This window comes from Lepisosteus platostomus, unplaced genomic scaffold, assembly GCF_059453375.1.
Source record: "Lepisosteus platostomus isolate fLepPlt1 unplaced genomic scaffold, fLepPlt1.hap1 Scaffold_42_H1, whole genome shotgun sequence".
In the NCBI taxonomy this organism is placed as follows: Eukaryota; Metazoa; Chordata; class Actinopteri; order Semionotiformes; family Lepisosteidae; genus Lepisosteus; species Lepisosteus platostomus.
This window is the reverse complement of record NW_028291665.1, coordinates 188,570-203,564: the sequence shown is the minus strand read 5'-3', so window position 1 is coordinate 203,564 and position 14,995 is coordinate 188,570. Positions and strand designations below refer to the sequence as shown.

The 14,995-nt window shown below is 43.1% G+C and overlaps 3 non-coding genes across 3 annotated transcripts; all 3 read left to right on the top strand.

Moving 5' to 3' along the window:
* Positions 1-1,166: 1,166 nt before the first annotated feature.
* trnaf-aaa (transfer RNA phenylalanine (anticodon AAA)) lies at positions 1,167-1,248 on the top strand. The gene has a single exon. It is a non-coding gene; the product is annotated as a tRNA-Phe (tRNA).
* Positions 1,249-2,071: 823 nt separating this feature from the next.
* On the top strand, positions 2,072-2,145 carry trnai-aau (transfer RNA isoleucine (anticodon AAU)). Its single transcript has one exon. It is a non-coding gene; the product is annotated as a tRNA-Ile (tRNA).
* A 6,315-nt stretch (positions 2,146-8,460) lies between these two features.
* trnag-ucc (transfer RNA glycine (anticodon UCC)) lies at positions 8,461-8,532 on the top strand. The gene has a single exon. It is a non-coding gene; the product is annotated as a tRNA-Gly (tRNA).
* The last annotated feature ends 6,463 nt before the right edge of the window (positions 8,533-14,995 follow it).

The following is a 14,995-nucleotide window of genomic DNA, read 5'->3' as shown; positions in this document are numbered from 1 at the left end:
TCAGTGGGATGTTATCTCAAGCACCTGCTAATTCGTTTTACACCACTGGACGACAGGAGAATGTGACTGTACTGTATCTGTACAGAATGTATCTTTCAATCAATACAGTAATTGATTAAAATCGCAATCGTGTGTTTAATTAAATGCCTTTTTTGATTCACAATCTGAAAATGAAAACCGCGGTAAAGTCACCTTGAATTTAAAAAAAACGATTTTGGCACGCCTGTAGCATTTTCACGAAACCTCCTAAAGTTATGAGAACACTTGCTTAAGTGTTAACTTTTGAGCTGACACAGTTTTGGAAAATGTTTCCTTCACGCTGCACTGTACAACATAGGCAGCCATGAGTCTCCAAAACAAAACAGAATTGACAGATAGGAGAAAATTCCCACTCGTCCTGAAGTTCCCAAAATCCAGCACTGAGCGTAAACAAAGTGTCTAAGTAGCGTGGGAATGCTAACCCTAACCCTAGCTGGAGTTTGAGCAATCCAGCACTGAGCGTAAAAAGATGAGTCAAAGTAACGTCTAATCGGATTAGTTTCCTTAGAGCTGGTTCAGAGTTTGCTCAAGAGTTTACCTTTCACAGATGCGCAAAGAAGAATGTTGGGGGTGCACGCTTCAAGGCGCCTTACAGCTGTAGGGAGTGATTCGAGACGATTCGTGGCGTGTGCTCGTTCCCATATACCTTACGCCCCGGGGTGCAGTGCTAGGATGACGTACAATACCGCTTGGGCACGTAACGGCGTTATATGCAAGTGCGGGACGTGAGGGTTTTCGTTTGTTCGTTTTGTTTTGCTCTGCTTTGCTTTGTTTTGCTTTCCATCGCGTTGGTAAGAGCGTAAATAAAAAGGCGATTCCTGCGTCTACCACTAATGTAAGAGCTATTTCAAGTGCGACGTGGTGCGGCTTTTCAAATGTTTGTGGGCATTTCTCTGTTGTTGATTCTTTTTTTGTGTGTAACAAAGTGGCATTTTCATGTCCGGACGGGGAGACTTTATCTTTCCGACATGAAGCCACCCTTAAGTCCTCTGAGGCGTGTCTGTCTGCAAGGCTTGTATTTTGGAAATGTTTTTTTGAAACGGAGAACGACTTTGAAATAGGCTTCCGCCGGCGCCTCGCGATCCAGGTAAGATTGTAGCAAGAACGCAGCGGTGGCGGGGCTCGCTGTAGTCGTGGCCGAGTGGTTAAGGCGATGGACTAAAAATCCATTGGGGTCTCCCCGCGCAGGTTCGAATCCTGCCGACTACGATGTCCGCCTCCAGTTGGTGTGTTCCGGCGTAAGCAAAGAAGCGCGCCTCTTTGCTGTTCCTGGTGGTTTTAAAACGCCCAACCACTTGTACCCGCTGCCTTGGAAATAAGTTCATCAGCGTCCGCGAATGGCATTTTGCAGATGTCGACGCGTTTTGCACAGAGCACCAAAAAAGCGTCTTTTTTGAAGGCCCAGGCACTGAGCATTGGTAGTTTAGTGGTAGAATTCTCGCCTGCCGTGTGGGAGGCTCGGGTTTGATTCCCGGCCAATGCAGTGGCTTTTGCAGCGAGCGGCTCCATCACTTGCATCCCCTTGCAACTCGCAACTGAAAACCCACTAAAGCTAAGCAGGTGTGAGCCAGGTCAGTACCCGGATGAGGGTGAGCTACAGGGAAAAACAAAGCTTCCAGCTGGAAGCGGTGTTAATGGGGGGGGCGCTCAGCCTGAGGTCTGTGCGGGTCCCAGTGCCCCAGCAAAGTGACGGAGACGCTGTGTTGTAAAAGGGCGCTGTCTTTTGGATGAGATGTAAAACCGAGGTCACAGCGCTCTGTGGTCATTAAAAATGACCACCAAAACCTTTGACAAAAGCTTTTGGTAATTGATGGTCTTCAATAATGCTTCTCCTTTAGGTACATTTTAAATCAGCTGAAAAATGCTGTGAAATGGTGGGGCACTTCAGGCCAGTGTAGGATTTGGGTTACAAGAACCATGAAAATGCACGAGAAAGCCCGTACACTGAATTACACGGCTTTCTATTCAAAGGAGGGCAAAAGAAATTCCCTGAGATTGATTTTTTGCAGCACAGAGAGGATTACCGCCGTGAGGCCGGTTAGCTCAGCTGGTTAGAGCGTGGTGCTAATAACGCCAAGGTCATGGGTTCGAGCCCCGTACGGGCCAGGTCCTTCTCTCCTCTCTTACCAAAGCTGTTAGCTTCCTTTCCATGGTGAGAGGGGTTGTCATGCAACGCTGCCACATAGTGCCGACAGACAAAAGTGTTGCAGGAGAAGAGAAAAGTGTTTGAAGATTTAAGAGTGTCTTAGGTGGAGCCAAAATCAAGTGTCACAAATGCAAGTGGGAGGATTTCCAATGTTTAATATGGTAAAAATAAGCAGAAGTTATCTGCCAGTCCGGCACAGTCTGCCATGCTTTTGTCATATACTGTAAAGTGGTGTCGAACTGGGTGTCGATCTGGAGCCTCACCATTTGCATATGTGAGGCTCCAGTTATACATCGAGTGTCACATTAAATGACAAAAATGAAGAGAGTTAAAGCAGCTGGAGAGGTTTTCTTACAACTTTTGAGTTGACACAGTTTTGGAAAATGTTTCCTTCACGCTGCACTGTTCAACATAGGCAGCCAAGAGTCTCCAAAACAAAACAGAATTGACAGATAGGAGAAAATTCCCACTCGTCCTGAAGTTGCCAAAATCCAGCAGGTGGATTTTGGGAACGGCATACAGACCCCTGGCACAAGTGGTCTGTGCCAGGGGTCTGTATGCCGTTAACCATGCCGCCATACCAGTAGCACCACCACAGTCTTAAAGGAAACCGGTGTAACAACATGTCCGGGTAACTTGTTCCATTCTCCCGCAGCTCTTTGTGTAAGGATGTGCCACATATGTGGCGTTTTTATCATAGTTATCATAGTTTTCTGATTTTGACCATTTAGATTTCATTGATTGTTGTGTTGAAAAGTCTTTTATTTTTATCACAGTGTAGTTTTCTGATTTTGAGATATGGAGCATTGGCGTTATTCACACAGCAGCTGTATCGACGAGCGGTGAAAAAAGTGTGGTGGAAACGTCGGACCCTAAGGTGGTGACTGCATCGGAGACGGCTGTTAAGACACTGACCAAAACCAAACGTGTCAAGCCTTCGGAGAGAAATAATAACACGCCTAAAGACTTGGTGTTTGGTGATGTGGGAGACTCAGTGCGGTATATTGCACAGTTAGTATCAAAGGTGGGCACTAATGAGGTGGATAAAAAGCGGGGTTTAGAGAATCTAAGAGCCGCTTTAGCAAGTGTACATTCAGTGTTTCCAAAACCGATCCAGGTTTACGCCGCTAGACTCTTAGACGTTTTTTCTAAAGAAGATGCTGATCTAACCTCTGGATTTCGTTACCTGATAATGCTATTTCATGGTGCACTGGCGAAGACCCACCGGGATAAATGACTAAACATGTGCATGGTGCAGTCCAGAGAATATTGGATGAACTTTCTCCAAACATCGGGGCGAATGATTTTGTACAGCTGCGTTTGACTGCGGGTGGTTTTAACAAACCCTTGTTCTCACGCAGGAGACAACCCGGAGAATTAAATGCTGCTGATTTTTTTAGCCACATCTCAGACCTCTTACAGAGCCACACAGAAATTCTCACCGATGACAGCCTCCGATTAGTGTTGACGATAGTTAGGAATATGCAGGGGGTTGCCCGTCGAAGATTTAAATCCGTTCTGGGTAATTGCTCAGAAAAAAGCGCACCTTATCGACTTACATTACACGGGCGGTAATCTGTGTTTCACCGGGAGTGTGTACGGTTTGTTGAATGAAGGTTGTACCAATGGGGAAATGTTACAGGGCGCTAAACGAATGCACAAAGAGTTGGGTTTTTCAGAGAATCAGAAAATGAGTTTGTCAGACATTACCGCTTTTGAAAAACATTTAAAGGTGGTCATTAAAATTTTGTACCACGACCAGGGTGATTGGAAATATTTTACAACGGGGCCCACACCACCTAATTCTAAAATACTTTTTGTTCTACTGCATGAAGAGCATTTTTATGGGGTTTTAAATATTAAAGCTTTTGTGGGGGCGGCATATTTGTGCACTAACTACCATGCGGCGTATAGCCACAAGAACGCACACGCCTGTGTTAAAGCTTGTAAAACCTGTTTAGATCCCCAGTGTTGCGAAATTGATGCAGAAATTCAGAATTGCCCGGCCTGTAAGGTCTTTTGTCGTAGCTCTCAATGTTTGGCGAGACACTTTCGGAATGCAGCGACGGGTGTTAGTAAGTGTGAGCGCAGGGTCTTTTGTGAGAAATGTGAGGTTTATAACCTCTCTAGTCACAAATGTAAAGAGAAACTGTGCTCGCATTGTAACAACGTGATCGACACCCCTGACACACATTTGTGCTACATACTGCCTTTGGACAACCCCAAAATTTCAAACAAGTACATTTTTTTTTACTTTGAATGCATGCAAGAAACGGGGACACACATACCAAATTACATCCATGCCCTTCATATTAACAATAAACGAAGCTGGGAATTTTATGGTGAAACTGCATCGTTCCTAACTGCAACGAGCTTTCCAGCTGAATTTTCTCGGCAGCTCCGTACTGAACCTGTTCTCCATTGCAACATAGCGGAGGCTCGTCACGTCTATAGCAAGGCTGTGTAGGACCGCATACGCCACAGTGACTTGTACACAGACCACATGAAAGGCAAGCAAAATACACTTTTAAAATTCCAAAGACTCACAAGGTCAGAGAAACAGCGATGACCTGAACAGATCTGTTACAGAAGTCTAGGTTGACCTTTTTAGAGCTGTAATTGCATTTTTGTTTAATAGAAGATCAAATCTACTCGCATGTACCAGCACCTTACAGTTTATTGATGTTAATTCTGTTTAAGTAATAAGATTGCTAACGATGTTGGACTTTAGCCGGTGTTTTTTAGAACAAATTGCTTACACTTCTGTAAGGAATACGCAGTACGTGCCTTTGTCAGTCATTGCTCACCATACCTGTAACTTTCTTATCTAACTCACTTCCTCAAATGGTGAAGGTCCACAAACATAAATGAAAAAAAAACCCTTGTTGTAGATGAGGTGCACAAAAAAGCAGCCCCTGATAGTGTATAACACATTTATACTATTGCAGAGACACATGTAACATATATATACTGTATATATATATGAAACAGAAATAGAAACAGAAACAGGAATCGCTTACTCACCTGGAGAATCTCTGTAGGAATATCTAGCATTTATCAATGGAAATAAAAGCTGCTTTAATACAGTGCATGTTCAAACTCAAACCCTCAGCTGCTGTTCTTGTTTGTTTTGGGACAAATTGCAACTGAGCATCGCATGAGCCGTTACGTACCCTTATCTGTTAGGGAATTTCAAGGGAGGAGGGAATTTCAGTCTCGATTCTAAACCTACACCGTTTCAGCATGTCTGGTTTCGAGACATTCGAATAAAACCAAATTGTTTCCATTATTGCAACTAATTGTATAAATTACAATTTATAATAATTTATAATAATACAAAAACTGTTTAACTACTTTTACGTCCACCTGTACTGTACTTATACGTTTCAGACTCTCTTATATTTTCCAATCTCCTTAAGTTGATTTTCGTCAAGTCTCTTTAGTTACGTCTCTAGCCAGTCCCGCTGGCTAAACACACTCACACCGTCATTTAGTATACCAAAACTCACAGTTACACACATACATGCCGGCACACAAATTCATAAAACACACATACACATCGAGAATATATTTTTCTCTTCGTAATACAATGTGCTGTATTCTTGTTTTACTTCTACATGAATCCTTTTAATTCCTGAAGCGCACTCCAGGTTCGCTGCATTTCTAATTTCGGGTGCGGTACTTTAGCCCACCGGTCAATATCTTACGGTTTTGGATTTGATCGTATGGGGGAAATCAGGGAAGGTAGGTGCGATTGCAGACCCCCTCGACGGGGTGCGAGACAGTGTTAGAGTGGCACTGTCATCAACGGCGCCAGCCCCTGCTACATCAAGTCCTTTCCCACTTCGAGTGAGAGTACAGATCTGCGGGCGCCCTCCCTCTAACAGGGGAGACCCTGATCCGTCTTTATCACACTCATACCAAGTGTTATCCCAATCAGACCCCCCTTCTCCATATGGCCACTGAGGGAATTGATCCCAATTATTTTCGTTTCCTGCCTGTTTGTTCCCCTGTGGGAGAGCAGGATATAACTTAGTCGCTGGCTGCAGCACATTAACCAGTGCAGCGTGACCAGGAGTTAATTCCTTCTTTAGTTTCTCATTCTCCTGTACTGCCTCTTTTAGCTTTTTTTCTATACTCTTTCGTAGCGAGTAAAATATCTTTTCTTCCGGGTTTTTGTTTTCCCCGTAAACACACTTTTAAGTCACATACATTTTCTCATGTATCTGCCACCACTGGTGCCGGCCGTGCACCAGGGTGGGAGCTACATGCTTGTGCTTTTGCCAATCAATACTCATATATGCTTTCTTTACAGGCGTCTTCGCCCCCAAATTCCCTCTGACAAACTCAGCTTTTTCCATATTTTTCTCCTTCTTTTCCGTCAACTTACACTTTTCCGATATTTAAACGGACCCTTCCACCACTTTCTCAAACCATCAGTTAGCGCACATGTTCGGTCTCATTAAGATTTACTTTTGTCGTGTGTGAGGTAACAGCTCATTCAGTAGGGGGATGTTTTCACTTGGAAAAACCTGTGCATTACTGCACTCATTCAGCCAAGGGCGTCTGTTACCTCCAGATCTAAATGCCTCTCCGAGACTTTAGAGAGGACTTACACCGCACTGTTCACAGGTAAGAAACGAGACCTCGAAAACCCCCTTTCTTGATCAGTAATTCACCATCCCCAGAACGCCAGCATCGCTGCTTTTGCCCCGGGGTGGACTTACGCACTGAGCTCAATCAGGGCGATTCTCGGGTCTCAACGTCCTTTAAATCCTGCTACTTAATGCTTTGCTCTTTATTATGAGGTGTGTTTATGTTAGTGTCGTGCGTGTGTATATGTATTTCACAAACAAGGAAAACACCAAAAACATACATACATATATCTCTTCTACTCCTGTTTCCTTTAAAACAAAAAAAAAAACCACGCCACGCCAGAAACCACGCCACTCCAATCTGTGCACGATCAAGGCGTAGCTAATCTCAGGACCCCGGGCGTAATTAAAGCCCACACCAATCCTGGATTATACGTGCATTTAATGCACCACTCAGCTCCAGAACCCCGGGCGCAATTAAGGCCCACACCGATCCCGAGCCACAGAACTCCGGGTGCAATTAAGACCCAAACCAGTTCTGACCTTCAGAACTCCGGGTGCAATTAAGACCCACACCAGTCCTGAACTACGTGCATTTAATGCACCACTTGCTCTAGAACCCCGGGCGCAATTAAGGCCCACACCGATTCTGAGCCTCAGAACTCCGGGTGCAATTAAGACCCAAACCAGTTCTGACCTTCAGAACTCCGGGTGCAATTAAGACCCACACCAGTCCTGAACTTCACGGTAAGGGTCCAAAACCCGTTCAAAACTCCACGCCCAATTAAGGCATACACCAGCTTCGAACGCCTGTACACAATACCGCGGAACCCCTGCCAGACCAAATTCTGGGCTTACAGCAACCAACCCATTACATACACCGGTGCCTTCCCCAGGCCAGAGGAATTCAGAAACTCACGTTTACTCCGTCATCTCGGGCGATTCTCGCAGGGAGCAGAGATTTCCCAATCGGTCAGAGAGAGTCGGGACTTTTAAATAAAAGAGGAGTCCTTACCTCTTAGTTATGTGCGCGCTGACCGTCTCTCCTGCCGATGGGAAGTTCTGCGCCTTCTGGAGCATCCGCCAACTACGCCAAATTTGTTGTAACAGAAGAAATAAGGTTCTTGATCCCGAGATGAAGTAAAACAGATGAGTTTATTGCATGCAAGGAACAATAAAGCCCCCTTTCCTGCCATAAACCCCAGCTTGTGACTTAGAAGTCTAAACCCCCTACAGAAAGGATTAAATTCAAACCCCCGTCTTCACATCTTTCTTCATGGTTCTTTGAAAAACTCAATAGTTTAGACAGTCTTAGAGTTAGTTATTTGCTTTTGTGTATGTCTTTTTCATGAATGCCAGAGGTACTCGAAATGTTGTTAAAAGAAAAACTGTGTGCTGAGTTTTATTTTTTACAGGAAACGCATGCATGTTGAAACTAAAGTTTATAAATAATTGAGAAATATTAAAGCAAGGAAAATATGATACGTGTAAAATATACAATTTGATCACATAATTACTTAATTACCTCTGGTAGTTAAATGCTTTTTTCTGCTGCGTTTTTTTTCTCTTGTACATGACTCTGATCCTCTTGTTGTATTTGTATTTGTAAATTCTGTTTAATAAAAAAAAAATTTAAAAAAAGCATTCTCTGGTGGTGTCCTGCAGGCTTCCTGTGGGTGTGCGTTGGTGGTATAGTGGTGAGCATAGCTGCCTTCCAAGCAGTTGACCCGGGTTCGATTCCCGGCCAACGCAGTGGCGAATGTTTTCAAATGCTGTCATGAGCCTTGGATTGTGACTAGCAAAGCGAAGCCTTTTGAAAGAGCTAAAGCACTGAAAAACGGAATTGAGGGAGAATCTTACAGGGGATTCTGAGCGGTGTCTGCATACACGCAGTCCGATACGGGTGCTGAAAGCTTGAGCTACTCTCAATGTCATGCTGGCTTTCCCCGGAGTAAATCTGTTACATTGAAAGAATGCTTCTCGCAGGTTCAAAAAGGGACCCTTGTTAATTGGAGAAATCAATGATTTCGAATGAATTCTGTATGCGTTAAAAGACAGCTATACACAGAAAACATGCAGGACACTGCTCATGATGTTTCCCGAGCCGAAACACAGTGCGTTTTTTCAAGCCATCTGACAAAGCCTGCCCACTGAAAACTGCAGCAGATCGTGTAAAGACGTTCAACTTTGTAACTACTGCACGCACAGGAAGCAGAATAAATTCCTCTTTTCAAACTGTCAAAGGTTTGCTTTACGAACGCCGCAGGACATCGCACAATCTCTTTTGAACAGGGACAAACGATTTCTTATGGGGCGCAGTAAGTACTGTTACTGTCACTGCTCGATACCGACGTTGGCCTACTATACCATGTTCAGCCACTGCTAGAAAATGTACGGCTCTAGCACCGGAGCAAACAACAGGAGGGCCGATGTCGAACAGGCACACGTGTCAGACATGGAGAGCAATGAGAATGGGATTCGAACCCATGCCTGCAGAGCACAATGGATCACCTTAACCACTCAGCCACCTTGTTGACGAAACTGGGCTGTCCGGACATGGGTTGGCGCGCTCCAGATGATCTTTTTCTTTTTTTCCCCACGTACTCGAGGGTCATTTTCCTGTTCCACATGTGATTTCAACATTTTCCTTGGGAGATGTCAAGCCAGCAAGCCACTGCTGTGGTTCAGTGGCCAGTGTGGAGTTCAGTGGCCCTGTTGTACACAGAAAGCACATTGAGCTCCTTGGACATGAAAAGTTCCAGATAAAAGCCATTTGTCATCCTTTCTCTTGGTGTCGATGTTGCTATTGTATGTAAAGGTGGCAACTTGCTCAGCGAGCAGGCGGAGCACACACCGAATGCAGATGTGTCTGAGTGGTGTGTCCAAGTGGCTGCAAAAGGACAACACTCCTGGGGCGCTGTGGCTTAGTTGGTTAAAGCGCCTGTCTAGTAAACAGGAGATCCCCGCCTACGGCTAGACTTAATTAAATGCAAGTATTCATTTCCTGTCTTTAACGCGACTTGTTTTTCTTAAAATGGATGCAACTTGCAAAACATGAAATACAAGCCTTGCTAATCAGCGCTAGCGGCTGGCAAAAAAAAGGAGTCAGCTATTTTTTTTTCTTTAACCTTAACCCTGCTAACGGAGAAGAGTTAAACGACCGAGTCTATGCAGCTTAAACGGTGCGCAAGTCGGGTTCTTATCTGAAAGGGTGGTAAATCACGCTCACCCCAGTCCTTAATCTTTTAAAGAGGATACAAAATTGAACCTAGTCGCCACATCACATACATCCTGTTAAATGATAAAAAGGTAACATCTATCCTCGCTCCAGAGTAAATCTCACGTTGAGGGCATCTTTTTTTTCACTTTACCGTGAGTCGGGCTCGGCTGCACAGAGGAGAGAGCAGAGCAATGAGGTCACAGGGACAGGGGAGTCACACGCTGGCGGTTTGAATACGCGGAAGATCACTGAGGGATCCACAGTATGTGGACCCTCCGTTCGCCATCAGTCCACACTCCGGACTCTGAATCCTGCCATCCGAGTTAAGATCTCGGCGGAACCTGAGGCGCAGTTCCTTCTTAAAACGTAATCTGGTGAGCATTTCTAGAATCGCACTTGTATAGATGCAGCCTTTAATGTGTTGCTAGGTTAAAATTGATGACTTCTTGTATTTCAGTAGGCAACTGCCCTCTTGATTTTGGATTTAATTTCTTTATTACAGGGGCGCTTTTATGAAGACAGAGTCATGTTCAGGTACTTTGCTTGATGGAGGAAGCTCATTTCGGACTCTGTGATCTGCTCACCTGGAAAGGTCTGCTGTACTACTACAAGAGAGAAGTAGGGTCTGGAAGAAGGGACAATTTTATGATGCTTTGGAAGATAGTTTTTTTTTTCTTATACTGAAAATGAAAAGTAGTTGTTTCTATATGGACTCAGTCTTTGGAATTTGTATATTTATACATTTCAGTGAACCCTCAGCCATTCCTTCTGTATTGTAATTCAATTTCTCTTTTAAAATTCCTTCCCCACTTCTAGGACCTGCAGTTGCTGAACTCCACAATGGCTTCTATTGGAAAGTCTGTGACTGAGACCATTATTTATTTTGGAGCAATGAACAATTCTTATATAAATGCAATAAAATCATTATGCTCAAACTATGAGAGAGAATTTTAAGGATAATTTAAGAAATCAGTCTTAGCTTGTTTCTATACACAGATGGTATTATTTATTTTCAAAGGAAACCCGCGAGGATTCCCCTGGTGTGCAAGATGTGCCTGAATACTTTTGATCAGCTTCCTGCTCACTTCAAGAGGGTGTGTATGAAGCACGCCACGGCAGAAGAGATCAGGTGGCCTCTCAACAGGCGAGGGAGGACATGATGAATCACCTGAAGAACGGGGTCATCGTGGATTACCACAGAATAGAGATCAAAGGACACTTTGTGGGCTTGAAATACAAAGAAAATCATGTTCTATGGGACAAGATAAATACAAAACTTAAGCTTTTATTTTAATTAGATTTATTTATAAAGCATAAGCAATCATTTATTACATTAATATATGTGAAAATAACATTTTAGTATCATACGTTTAGTATATTTAGTCCCTAATGCTGAAAGAAATGATCATAGAACATGACATCTAACCTTACCTGCTGTGTTTTTAATCCCTATTGCTCAATGCACGGTGAAAGCATTGCATACATATGTCTGACAATGAGGAATGGGCCCCTGAGACAGTCATTTGCCTGTTTCACAAATGATCGTATTTTACTAGAGATTCTGTTTGGGATTCAGATGTGCATTCGGACAGCAATCCCTTTCAAGAAATGATACGTTCTGGATGAGGTCAAAGGTGCTGGAACACTGTATTTAGGATGTGTTTGCAGAGACTGTGTGTCTCCTGCTTCAACGCAGTGAGAAATAGATGTGCTCCTGTAATTCATTGGTACATGCCCAGGGCAGTAAGCAGTCTGAGGATTTATTTCCAGACGGCATAGAGCAGTGAAGCAGTGAAGTAGTGCCACACACTGGATCATTATATTATTAGAATCTATTCTACTTAAATTATTACATTATACACAATTTGAGTTCATTTTAAAAAGTAAAAGGTAATGAAAGGAATGCATTTTCGTAAGAAAGATAATACCGATATGCATGTGATAATCTTCCTTATATCATGTAGTGCGTCATTTGGACACTTTGTGGGATTGAAATACAAAGAAAATCATGTTCTATGGTACAAGATAAATACAAAACTTAAGCTTTTATTTTAATTAGATTTGTTTATAAAGCAAAAGCAATCATTTATTATATTAATATATGTGTGTAGCGGCGAGGCTTATTAATAAGGCAGAATTAAGTGTTCTGAGCCTTCCCAAATGAGGCCCCATTTCTCTGTTCATCTCTGTGGTGCAGCCACAGAGAGACTATTCATGCAGGGTGATTTAAGGTTCTAGGACAGCTCCCAAAGGGGGATGCACTTAGCTAAGCCTGGCTATCATGATCAATGGTCATCCATTGGCGCCTATCTGTCTAGGGAGTGCCAGTTGGACATCTGGACTGCATTACTAAGTGTCAGGACTAAGTGACTCATATCTCACCTTGATCAATCAATCAGGGACTGGTAGGGCTGAGTAACCCACGTGGGACTCTGATGCCCATGGAACTTTCAGCCAATCAATGAGCTGAAGTTCCTCCAGGTAAAAACAGGCAACACAGAGAGCCTGTGAGATTCAGTAAGATTCAGAAGGGAGGATTCAGAGGATTCTGTGGACAATTCTAAAGGGAATTCAAAGGAGAATTCCAGGGCAGGGCGGCCCAGGAGCAGAAGGCTCCCAAGGGCAGGACATTCTCGCAGCGCACCTCCTGACCATCCTGAGACTCAGCCCGGACAACCACGGAACGGCCAGTGTGTCCGAGTGCCAGAACTTTCCTTTGTTCTAAGAGTCTAGAGCGGAGGTTGCCAGAGAATAACCAGAGGATCCACCCGAGGTTAGCACCAGCAGCAGGCCTCGTGAACAGGTCGGAACTGTGGACAGCTGAATCACTATTCAGAACTAGCTCTTCATCAGAAACGAACCGGTCCTCTTCCTGACTTGCTGGGACCCACAGTCATCTTTTCTCCTGTGCACAAACTTTGCTAGTTAAAGCCCACAGTGAGCATCAGCAGCGCAGCATCGCAAGCCGCACAGCACAGCCTGGCACGGAGCCAGAGAGCGCGGATTGGACAGCAACAGCCTGCAACTGTTTCTTTGTGCCCGCAGGAAGATCTGAATCCCCAAAGATTGGATGAGTATTCAACTTCAATGCATTACAGCTCAAGAATTCAATTGTTATCCCAACCAGTTGATATCAATTTAATTCCTAAGAGTTATGTACTTGTTTGAGTATCTAATGTAGAAGTTATAACCAAGTTCATTAACGAAACGGTCTTAATGAATGATATACTGAACGTATGTCCTCTTGATATGTGTAACACTTCGTAACTGACTGAATATATATCTTTTGTATTCTGATAACCCTCTCGATAAGATCTGTTAGGTTTACATGCATATTTTATGTATTAATAAATGTATCCTCGTGTATTAGTACCTGTGTGTGCGCGTTGTTTGAGTTATGTCACATGGTTGGATTCTAAAGCCATCAAAAGAATCAACTTTGTGATTTACTGCTACAATTAATAATTGTCTCAGTAAATGCCCAAACCCTACAGAACTGGTGCCTTCAGAGAGCCACTACATTTAATTTTGCTATGGCAACATTACATATTTGGCGTCCCTGAGCCGGTTTTCTTACATGTGAAAATAACATTTTAGCATCATATTATTACATACAGGTCTCTAGCTTCAACACAGTGATATATATATATACTCAGTGATTTATTGGTACATGCCCAGGTCAATAATCAGAATGAGGATTTATTTCCAGACGGGCTACAGGTAGTGTTGTGAAATACTTCAACACACTGGATCGCAGATTTAGACCCCCTGCACTCTTACTCCTTAAAAACCAAAGAAATGAAGATATGTAGCAATCACATTGCAACAGGGCTGACAGTGACTTAATGCTTATACTAGTGGACTTCTGGTACCTTTAGGGTACGGTGTTCCCTGAAGGGCTCTCAAACCCCGCATTTCAGATGCCTAGCTGTTTCGCTGATGTGTTGCACCTCAGAATCACTTTTAAACCTTACCTCTGGTATCTTTAATCCCTATTGCTCAACGCATGGTGAAAGTATTGCATAAATGTGTCTGAAAATGAGCAATGGGCACCTGAGAGACTCATTTGCCTGTTTCACAAATGATCATATTTGACTAGAGATTCTGTTTGGGATTCAGTTGTGCATTCTGACAGCAATCGCTTTCAAAAAACGATACATTCTGGATGAGGTCAAGGTGCAGGAACACTGTATTTAGGATGTGTTTGCACTTATTCTGTGTCTCTAGCTTCAACACAGCGATATATGTATATGCTCACTGATTTTTTGGTACATGCCCAGGGCAATAATCATTATGAGGATTTATTTCCTGATGTGCTAGGGGTAGTGTTGTGAAATACTTCAACACACTGGATCGCAGGTTTAAACCGCCTGCACTCTTACTCCTTAAAAACCAACAAATGCAGATATGTAGCAATCATATTGCAGCTGACACTCATTTGCCTGTTTCACAAATGATCATATTTTACTAGAGATTCTGTTTGGGATCCGGATGTGCATTCTGACAGCAATCTCCTTATCGCGGCTTTGCCCTTCTTGCCTCTTTGGACAATATCTCTATCTTGTGGTCGTTGTTGGTAATGTCTAGACAATATCTCCATCTTGTAGTCGTTGTTGGTAATGTCTTCTTATGCCCTTTTTTATTTTAATTCTCTATTAGTTGATTCTAGAATCTCTACAATGGAGATGAAAACATCAGTTTTATAGCAGACAATATGACATTATTTATAGTCCAATTAGAAACTTATTACCCTGTTTTTAACATAATAACAAATTAAAATTGAGTAAAACTAAGTTTGGAACACCAGGGAACATAACACATGATTTTTAGGAAAACCATGAGGTTCTCTGTGTCCAATGCCTGCAAGGGGAGAAAGCTAGAATCCTTTGATTTTTTCAAAATTTGAAAATAAACATCATATAACAACAGCTTTCATTCCTAGGAGTGAAAAATAACCATTTTTGAAGACATAGTAGTTTCTAAAACACTACAATA